Source organism: Loxodonta africana, chromosome 21, assembly GCF_030014295.1.
Source record: "Loxodonta africana isolate mLoxAfr1 chromosome 21, mLoxAfr1.hap2, whole genome shotgun sequence".
Lineage (NCBI taxonomy): Eukaryota > Metazoa > Chordata > Mammalia > Proboscidea > Elephantidae > Loxodonta > Loxodonta africana.
In genome coordinates this window covers 59,774,132-59,784,880 of record NC_087362.1, presented here as the reverse complement: position 1 = coordinate 59,784,880, position 10,749 = coordinate 59,774,132, and the positions used below count along the sequence as shown (strand labels likewise).

At 53.3% G+C, this 10,749-nt stretch overlaps 1 protein-coding gene across 6 annotated transcripts in view; it reads left to right on the top strand.

The window, feature by feature from the left end:
- Positions 1–394: 394 nt before the first annotated feature.
- CPNE2 (copine 2) overlaps positions 395–10,749 on the top strand; it is a 57,416-nt gene continuing 47,061 nt past the window's right edge. Inside the window, exon 1 of one of the 6 annotated variants that reach the window (XM_064273997.1) lies at positions 395–1,062. The gene's annotated coding sequence lies outside the window, so the exon portion shown is untranslated. Of the gene's footprint in view, positions 1,063–1,359; positions 4,978–10,749 lie in introns of those variants that run through there. The other 5 variants (XM_064273996.1, XM_064273993.1, XM_064273998.1 and 2 more) reach the window with 5 other exon arrangements.

Here is a 10,749-nt window from a genome sequence, read left to right as displayed (position 1 = left end):
GTGGCCAGCAGCAAACGCGCCAAGCAACAGAGGCATTTCTTAAGAATGGGTGCCTCTTCTAGGGAAAAAGAGGCCTTCACAGAAGGCTTCAGGGCCTCAAAGACCCGTCTAATTGCCCTCGCACTGGAGAGCTCTAAGCCCCGTTCTGATCGACCGTTGTTATCTTCTGTCAGAGAAATATGTGTCATCTTCCCAGCCCCTGGTGGCAAGAATACGCCGAGCTCTTTTGCTATGGGGTGGGGGGGACATGCATAAAGAAACAAAAAGGGGGGAGGCAGGGTGAGAACACTGCCGTCTGAATGAGACCGGATACTGCCCAGAACAAAGCCGAGTAGTGTATTTCCGAGGGCGCAAGGCTGCGCTCATCTGCCCTCGGGGTCGAGGCCTCAGGCGGCGCCGAGGGACCCCCGCAGGCCTGGGCCAAGCCCACCCCTCGGTTCCCTCGTCCGAGGCTCTGAGGCTCCGTAAGGGCTGGCCTGGGAGGGCGCGGACCCTCGGCGTTCCGATCCACGGGGTTCCAGCCTCGAACCTCCGGACCCCCAGCATTCCGGCCTCCAGCGTCCGGGCCCCCAGCATTCCGGTCTCGAGCGTTCGGGCTCCTGGATCCCGGCCTCGAGTGTCCCGCCCCCCAGGATTCCAGCCTCGAGCGTTCGGGCGGGTCCCGGTGGCGCTCGGCGCCCAGAGTGCCAGGGCGCGCCAGCTGCGGGCGCCGAGAGGCAGGCAGCGGGCAGGACAGCGCCCCACTCCGCCCGTGTGAAGAGCGCTAGTCCCTCCGGGAAGCTCGCGCCTTGTCTCCCCGCTTCCCTCCCGACACCGGCCCCCGCCTCGGCCGGAGGGAGGAGCCCGAGCTGCCGCCGTCGCCCGCCCGGCCCGGGAGGAGGATCGGACCGCAAGCGGTTGAGAGCGCACGCTAGCGGGCCATGGCCGCGCGGATAGCGCCCTGAGCCCGTCCCGCGCCCGCGGGCACGACCGAGCGGGGGAGCGCCCGGGGATGCCCCGGCGGCCCGGAGCGCGAGTAGCGGCAGCCGCCCGGTGAGGGCGGCGGCCCCCTCGAGACCCGCGGTGAGTGGGGCCCGGGCGGGCGAGGGGAGGGCGGGGCGCCCTGCCGCAAGTGCTCAAGTTCGGCCTTGGGGCTCGGCTTTTGGCCGCAGTGGCGGGTCGGAAGGAAGCTGGGCTCCGCTGCGGGGGCTGCGACGCCCCCAGCCCCCGCCGCTCTTAAGCATCCGGACTCGGGCTCTTGGGTGACTCAGCTCCGACCCGGCCACGCGGGGGCGCTCCGGCTTCCCCCGGGCTGCGGGGGAAGGGGGGCCGGGGTGCGCCGGGAGGGTGGCTCCTTCTCGGGTCTGAGTCCAACCGTTTTACGGACCCTCTTGCCTCTCTCAAGAAGCCTGGAGGGCGTCTGGAAGGTAGCGTCCCCGCTGCCACCGCAGCTGCTGACAGCCTGAGGTCGGGGGCTTCAGGCAGGCGCCGGCCCCTCTCTGCGCCCCCTACCCTCGTTCGGTACTCCCCTCACCCTTGTTTCAGGGAATGTCCAAAGGCCAGCTCCTAGCCCGATAACGGAAAGCAGAGAGGGGGAGTGGAGCTGGGAAGCTTCCCAGAAGTCGATGTGTGTTTGCAAACTAGTTTTTTTTTTTGCGCAAAAGCTGTCTGGCACCTGTGTGTTTAGAAATGGGTGGGCATGGCGAAAGAGCAAGGCCCTTTCTTTCTGTTCCCGCAGCGCTGCTGGTCTGAAATAGAGCGATCTCACTCTCACCCTCCCTTCTCTTCCCACCTCATCCACTGCCTCGGGCCCCCTCCCCCAATTCGGCAAGCTCTTCTTTGGAGGAGGGGCTCCCTTAGACAGGCGCCTTAATTTGTCCAAGGTCAAGTCACAGGTGGAACTCGAACCAGCTCTGGTAGCCAGCTGGGGGTTCATTTTGCTGTCTGTGCCTCACTTGGCCTCTTGTGTACTGGAGAAAGTGACAAAGATAAGGGGTCTGGGAGAATGAGCCGCCCTTTGTTTTGGCTGCCCTTAGTTTCGGCTTGCTTAGGGGTGTGGACTGTCACTGAGGGTGGAAGCTTGTTCTGCCCTTTGGGGCATCCACAGCTTCAGTGACAGAGGCCAGGGAGACCTTTATAAGAAGGAAAACAGGCATTTTTTCCCCGGTTGTAACCTTCCTGGGCAGTTGCAGCCTCCCTGTGGGGGGCCGTGATGGGGAACCTCCCTTGGGAGACCTCGCCCACCTCTGACACCAGGGGTCTGACCCAGCCTCTGTCTGATCCTCAGGGTCATCATCTGTAAAATGAGCTACTCCCTCAGGGCCTGCCTGCCTGGGAGCTGGACACAAAAACATAAAGGAGTGATTTTATTGCAAATCCCCTGGCATGGGGCCTAGTGAAAGAGGGGACTGCCCCAGGTGGGTGATGTAGTCTGCTGGGGTGGGAGAGGTCATCCAGGCAGGTTTCTCCATGGGAAGAACCAGGGGCTAAGGCTGTGGACACCTGGGGACACTTGGGTCTCTCCACACTCTGCCACTTCCTGCCTGCCATGCCTTGCCACCCCATGGGCTTGAGCTTTTTCCATCTGTAAATTGAGGCAAACCATTGCACAATCCAGCTTGCAGGGCTGCTGGGAGGCTCAAACCAGTGGGTGGGGGCAGGCATTCTGCAAAGTGGGGTGTCTCCTGTGGTATTTCAAGGGATCCCCCAAAAGGCCATGAAAATTAAAAGCAGTGGCATGAGTGAAGGCCAGGGATAGAAGCTCGGTTTCTACATCTGTACAATAGTGTTAACAATACTCTGTGTACCGTGCTAAATCTTTTAGGGTCATTGTATATTTCTTTAAAGGTAGTTGGGAGGATTAAATTAACTAACGAAGGGCTGTGTGCCAGCACCATGCCTGGTACATGATAAAAAAAAAACCAAAAAAACATGATAAGCGCTCAGTAAATGTTAACCATCATTATTCATGGGAATATTAGTAAGCCCGACGGGGGTAACTGCATTCAGAATTCCTTCTGGGATTTTCTCAGGGCAACCTGCTCCTCCCTTCCTGCTTCCTTTCTGGAGAGAGAAGCCTCAGAATGCAAACACCACTGACTCTGGCCCGTTGGTGACTTCTGGGCTGCTCTAGGGGCAGGAGCCTGGTGGAAAAGTTTACCACACCCAGGTGTGGAGAACACCATGGGTGGCAGGTCGGGTCTGGGTGCTCCCATCCCTCCACCTTGAGCTGGGCAATAAGGAGTGAACAGAAAACAAAGATCACCCTCTAATGATTCCCCTGCTCCTATCAGAGCTGGGACTATTCTCTCCAGGCAGGGTCCCATCCTGAGCAGACCCCTAGCCCAGGGCCTGATGGAGCTCCCCCTTCCTCTCCCCTCCGCTAACTCTGGGACTGCTGAGTCAGGAGGAAAACATTTCAGGAATCCAGCCCCCCCTTGGAGAATGTGGCCTCAGAAAGGCGGCAGGATTCCTTTGCCGGATTTCTGCACCCCCCGCCTCCCCCCCACCCAGTGCACAATGTGGGCTCCATGGGATCTTGGGGATGATTGTGTCCCATCCATCACTATCCAGATGGGGGAATACAAGATCCTAAGGGGAGTGTGGCTTCCTGAGACCGCATAGCGCGAGAGGACTGAGCTGGGATCAGAGGCATCTCCAAGCTCCCAGCTCTGTGTCCTCTCCCCTTGTGCCAGAGCCTTGCTGTTCTGTATCCTGGAGGCTTTCTCCACTTGTCTGTCCACACCTTCTTCCTCCGGGGTTTGAGATGAGATTTAGTGTTAAACCCGTTGCCATCAAGTTGATTCCAACTCATAGTGACGCTATAGGACAGAGTAGAACTGCCCCATAGAGTTTCCAAGGAGCACCTGGTAGATTCGAACTGCCGACCTTTTGGTTAGCAGCCGTAGCACTTAACTACTACGCCACCAGGGTTTCTAGACTTATTGTTAGGTGTGATCAAGTGAATTTCTATTCACAGCGACCCCATGTGACAGAGTAAAAGGACCCCCATAGGCTGTAATCTTCTCCTGCAGAGCCGCTGGGTGGGTTTGAACCATCCTTTTGGTTAGCATCCAAGGGCTTAACATTGCACCACCAGGGCTCCTGAGATGAGACTAGCTGAGGCTTAGTTTTTCTCGGAGCACTTGACACTCTTTAAAATCATCTTGTTTATTCATTTGTGTTTCTGCTTGTTATCTCCTCCACACCCCCACAAGAGTGTCAGCTCTACAAAAGAGCGAGAACAGTGTTCTCTTGTTCAGGGCTGTATCTCCAGCACTTTAAACTGCCTTGTAAGATGAATGACTGAATCCGCCCCTTGTTGTAGCCACCTGTTAAGTGGGTCAGTAATGGTGGGTGATGGAGCTGGAAGAATTATGAACTCATCCTCTCGGGATCCCTGTCTCAGCACGCTGAGTGTTGGGGACCGTCAGAGGACAGTGGGCCTGTTGAGTGAGAAGGGACACATCCTGGCCTGGGAGACAGGGAAAGGTGTGTGTCTGAAAGGAGGGACTTACCTGGCACTGAAGGACCGGGGTGGGGGTAGGGGAGGTAGCAGAGATGGCAGCTGGCATCCTAGACGGGGAGTCATCTGCAGACATCACCTGCCCACCCACAGGAGTGAAGGGTGCTGGGAAGAATCGCTCATTTCTTGTGTGGTCTGGGCCTCTTCACCTCTCTGACCTCATCTAGGAAACGGGAACCTAAGGACAGGAACACCCCCTACTGCTTTCTTCATGGGTTTCTCAAGGCTGCAGTGAAAGGGGCTGTAAAGTGAAGAGGCCTGGGCACGGATATAATTCTTGCAACTGTGACTTTGGGTCCCGTCTTCCAGGAGGGCTTCCCTCGTCATGTAACCACCCATTGGGTCAATCAACAAATGGCTGTTGGGCAGCTCCTCTGTGCCAGGGACCGACCGTGTTGTCTGCTGGGGCGACAACCCTGATCCAGACAAACGCCCCGTGCTCAGGGGCTCTGAGCACACTGGAAGGCAGAGAGGTAAGCAAATGACAAAGAGACAGAAAACGTCAGAGTGAAAAGTGCCCTAAAGAGAATGAAGCAGGGTGAAGTAATTGTGATGAAGGGAGCATAGGGGGTGGGGAAGAGGAGGGTTACAGTGAGGGGTTGGGGAGGCCTCCAACGAGGAGGCAGCATTTGAACTGAGACGTTCATGGTGGGGTTGGTCTGTCTTGTTTGTGGCTGTATGTTTCCCTAGCCATACTTGGTGCCCAGCAGATACTCAGCAAATACTTTTTGAATCAGTGAATGAGGGAAGAGTGTCCCAGGCAGAGGAAACAGCACATGCAAAGGCCCTGAGACGGCGATATGCTTTGTGTATCCCAGGAGCCCATTCTGCCTGCAGCTCAGCTCTCGTCTCCCTTGATGGCACTTGTGTCTCGTCAGAAGTTGGCATCTGGCCTGCCTGCTATGACTTCCCCATGACACAGGAGAGAGTGTGCTCAGCTCCCAGCAAATAACCTCTCCAGCCCCCTCCTCTAGGTGGGTCCCAGCAGTTAGCCTTTCAGAGTTACAGCCCTGCGCTTCTCCCTTTTCTTCCCCCTGGGAGGTCCTACACATAGCGTGGACACTGGAGCTTAGCTGCCTGGGCTCAAATTCTAGTTTACCACTGTCTAGCTGAGTGACTGTTATGGACTGGATTATTTCGTCCCAAAAGTTATGTCACAGTCCTGACCCCTGTACCTGTAAGTATGGCCTTGTTTGGAAATAAGGGTTTTCTTTTATTAAGGAGCCCTGGTGGCGCAGTGGTTAAGCACCTGGCTATTACCCAAAGGTGGGCAGCTTGAACCTACCAGCCCCTCCAAGGGAGAAAGATGTGGCAGTTTGCTCCCATAAAGATTACAGACTTAGAAACCCTATAGAGCAGTTCTACTCTGTCCTGTAGGGTTGCTATGAGTCAGAATCAACTTGAGGGCAATGGGTTTCGTTTTCTGGGTTCTGTTGTTATTAGACCGTGCTGGAGTAGGGTGGGCCTTAAACCTAATCCCTTCCAAGTGATGTCTTATAAAAAGGAACAGAATAGATACAGGCATGCACAGGGAGAAGAAGCCATGTAAGAAACTGTCTACAAGCCAAGGAGTGCCAAGGAACACCTGGGGCTAAGGATAAGGAGGGACCCTCCCCTAGAGCCAGACTTCTATCTTCCAAAACTGTGAGATAATAAACTTCTGTTTTTTAAAGCCACCCATTTGTGGAATTTGTTCTCCAGCAGCACTGGGGAACTAAGACAGTGACCTTGGGCAGGTTCCTTAACCTCCCTGTGCCTCGGTTTTCTGGCCGGTAAAATGGGGTAATAAAAAAAGAGCCCACCTCATAGGTTGTGGTGAGGCATACATGAAGTGATGTAAAACCTTAGAACAAGGTCTGGCACACAGAAAGCACTCAGCCTGTGCTATTGTTTCTATCTCCTCTGGGGGGACTTCTGAGCCAGGAGGCTGAAGCGCAGATGTAGCATCCTTGGCCAAGAAGGACTAGCCGAAGAGGGGTTTGGGCCAGAAGGAAAGTCTGTTCCCCTGGGTTGTGGGCTCTTGCCTGGGACGCTGAGGCTCAGAGGGGCCCCTTCCCACTGGGATGTCTCTTCAGTATGCAGTGTGGCAGAGTGATGGCAAGGAGCTGTCAACACAGGGGAGTGAGAGGCCCATCTTTAGAGGGGCACAACCACTGGTCGACACCCACAAAGGGGACTCAGGCACTCGGTGAGTCCCATGACTTTTCAGACCCATCAGCCCGGAGATTCTGGGTGGGAGCTTGAAGCCCAGAAAAGACTGAGGGGCACTGCTAGACTCCCCAAGGCTGGGAGGAATTAGCCATCAGGGAGCCCAACCTTTTCATTTCACAGGCAGGGAAACTGAGGCGCAGAGAGGGGAAGGGACTTGTCTGAGTTCACACAGAGAGTTGGAAGCCCTCTGTGGGTGAGGGTACCACGGAACAGGACCCCAGGGCTATGCCCCTGTCTCTGAGGCTGCCCGACAGCTGCCTTCAGGTGATGCTGCGTTAGAACGTCTTGGTTACTGTCACCACACCCTCCACCCTCCATTAGCCCCATTCACCCTCTGAGCCTGGTCAGACCCACTCCCGAGGTCCCCAAAGCACTTTCTGCATCCCAGCGTACATCCTGGACTTCCTTGGTGGGGCTGCCTCTCAGCCCCTAGGGATAGGCTGGCGGAGGAGGGGGGGTCCCTGTGCAAGGCTGAGCAGAGCCAGGGCCATGGGAATCCCAAGGGAGCTTCCCTCCCCCAAGGGCCAGCACTTAGTCATGGGGGAGTTACAGAGACTAGCCCCCTTCTGGTGTGGTCTGGCAGAAACTGGGGGCCTAGAGGGGCCTGAGGGCTGACCTCTGCTGCAGCCTCCTCCACATGGTCTGCATCTATATTTATCCCCAAAATGGCTGGCAGCTTGTTGGGAGTGCCCTGTCTTTGGAGTGCAGCAGCCAGTGCCGTAGCTGAGGTGGAAAAGTGATTTGTGTGAAGATGCCGCCCCCCACCTTCATGAGAGCGCCAGCCTGCTCTCTGGGGGCTACATGCCTCCTGGCAGGAGCTTGTGTAGCAAAGGGCGTGCAGTGGGCGCCCCCACACCCTGAGGATGAGGAGCCCCCAGAGACACAGGGCTGCTGGATGTTGGGGCAGTGGGGCTGCAGCCAGGGTTTGTCCCTAGCTGGAAGGCAGGACCAGATAAACTCTAGAGCCTCTCAGCCCCCAAATTCAAAGAACTCATACTTCTGAAATCCCAGAATCCCCAAATCCTGGAGTTTTGTGAATCTGTGGTCCCCTGCATTCTACAATTCCAAGATGCCATGGCTCCTTTTCCTTTCGCCTTTTTACTCTTCCTTGCTTCCAGCAAACGTTGCCCTCCCATGCCATGCGTCTGTGTGCTGGGAACAACAGAGATGAAAGATTTGGTCCCCTCTTGATTTTTTTTTTTTTTTTGAAGCTCAAGTGAAGGCGACAGTTCCTAAGCCAATTGTTTCAATTTGGTGATATTGTAAGTGATCCCCCTAAGGCCTGGGGGCTCAGGAGGGCCTTGGTAGAGGCAGCATCCCTCAGGTTTTGGGGCTATGTTTAATTCAAGTGTAACACATTTACAGAACAGAGCATACATCCGACATGTACAGCACAGTGACTGTTCACAAACTGAGCAGGTCTGTGCTACCAGCACCCAGATCATGAAACAGAAACACAACAGCACCAAAGCCTCCAGGTGCCCCCTCCTAGTCGGCAACACCCCTCCATCTCCACCCCTGGCCACTCTCCCAGACTTCCAGCAGCACAGATTTGTTTTGCCTGTTTGACTTCATATAAATGGAATCCTGCAGGACGACATGCTCCTTTATGTCTGCTTTCTTTCGCTCAACATGTTTGTGAGGTCCATCCGTATTGTCAGTATCATTGTGCTTCCTTCCTGCTCGCTGTTCAAACCTACCCAGCCGCTCCTTGGGAGAAAGGCCTGGTGATCTGCTCCCGTAAAGATTACAGCCAAGAACATCTGTGGGGCAGTTCCACTCTGTCACATGGTGTCGTTGAATTGGAAATTAACTTGATGGCAACTAACAACAGCAATCTTCTGTTGCTAGACATTTGAGAGGTCTCCAATTTGGGGCTATTAATGAATAATGTTTCTATGAACCTCCTTGTGCTTGTCTTTTGATGAATGATGTGTGTAGTTTTGTTGGGCAGTGCTGGGTCATCATAAAAAACCAAACCCATTGTCTTTGAGTCAATTCTGACTTATAGTGACCCTGTAGGACAGAGTAGAACTCCCCCAAAGGGTTTCCAAGGAGCAGTTGGTAGGTTCGAACTGCCGACCTTTTGGTTAGCAGCGGAGGTCTTCACCACTGCGCCACCAGGGCTCTGGGTCATTATAGGGGATGCATTTATCTAGTTTTAGTTGTTGTTGTTAGGTGCTGTCAAGTCACTTCCAACTCATAGCAACCCTCTTTACAACAAAAGGAAACACTGCCCCGTCCTCTGCCATCCTCACAATCATTGTTATGCTTGAGACCATTGTTGCAGCCGCTGTGTCAATCCATCTCACTGACAGTCTTCCTCTTTTTTGCTGACCTATTTTACCAATATGATGTCCTTCTCCAGTGACTGGTCCCTCATGATAACATGTTCAAAGTATGTGAGACAAAGGCTCACCATCCTTGCTTCTAAGGAGCATTCTGGCTGTACTTCGTCCAAGACAGATTTGTTTGTTCTTTTGGCCGTCCATGGTATATTCAATATTCTTCGCCAGCATGGTGAGTCAAAGGTGTCAATTCTTCTTCGGTCTTCCTTATTCCTTGTCCAGCCTTCACATGCATATTGAGGCAATTGAAGACAACACGGGTTGGGTCAGGCCCACATTAGCCTTAATGACATCTTTGCTTTTTAACACTTTAAAGAGGTCTTTTGCAGCAGATTTGCCCAATGCAATGCGTTGTTTGATTTCTTGACTGCTGCTTCCATGGGCGTTGATTGTGGATCTAATAGAATGAAATCCTTGAAAAGTTCAATATTTTCTCTGTTTATCATGGTGTTGCTTGCTGGCCCAGTTGTGAGGATTTTTGTTTTATGTTGAGCCATAATCCATACTGAAGGCTGTGGTCTTTGATCTTCACCAGTAAGTGCTTCAAGGTCTCTTCACTTAAGCAAGCAAGGTTGTGTCATCTGCATAACACAAGTTATTAATGAATCTTCCTCCAATCCTGATGCGCTGTTCTTCTTCACATAGTCCAGCTTCTCAGGTTATTTGCTCAGCATAAAGATTAAGTAAGTATGGCAAAAGGATACAACCGTGACACACACCTTTCCTGACATTAAACCATGCAGTATCCCCTTGTTCTGTCCAAACAACTGCCTCTTGATCTATGTACAGGTTCCTCATGGGCACAATTAAGTGTTCTGGAATTCCCATTCTTTGCAGCGTCATCCATCATTTGTTATGATCCGCATAGTCGAATGCCTTTGCATAGTCAATAAAACACAGGTAAACATCCTTCTGGTATTCTCTGCCTTCAGGCAGGATCCATGTGACGTGAGCCATGATATCGTTTCACATCCTCTTCTGAATCTGGCTTGAATTTCTGGCAGTTCCCTCTTGATGTACTGCTGCAGCCACTTTTGAATGTTTTAGTAGATGCTGCCAAACACTTCTTCAGAGTGATCGTACCAATTTACACTCCCACCAGCAAATGTATGAGAGTTCTGGTTGCCCCACATCCTTGTCAACACTTAGTATTGTCATCTTTTCTTTTCTTTGTTTAAACTTTGGCCATTCCGGGGGATGGGGGGATGCATAGTGATGACTGCATTTGGTTTACTGAGTTGATTTGGAAGAATGGGAGAGTTAGCTAAGTGAAGAAGGGGGAAGGGCATCCCAGGCAGATAGAACAGTATGTGCAAAATTATGGAGGCATGAAAGGTGTTACTGGAACACAACTACACCCAAAGGTGTCAAGGGAGAGGATCTTGGGGGGAGACACATCAGGGAGTTTGGACATTGTCCTGAGAGTGGTGGGGAGCTGTAAAGAGGCTTTTCTCATTTTAAGCCAGCTCCTGCAGTGTGTCAGGCATTTTGTAATTTCCATTTGATGGATAAGAAAGCTAAACAGACTCAGACCAAGTGACTTGTCCAGAGTCGCATTAGTGGAGACCCAGGAATACAAATCCTGTCATAAGTTGAGAGCGTTGTGGGGCTGAGAGCCTGAGGGTCAGAACCCCTTGGGCAAATGATTTAACCTCCAAGCCTCAGTTTGCTCATCTGGAGAATGGG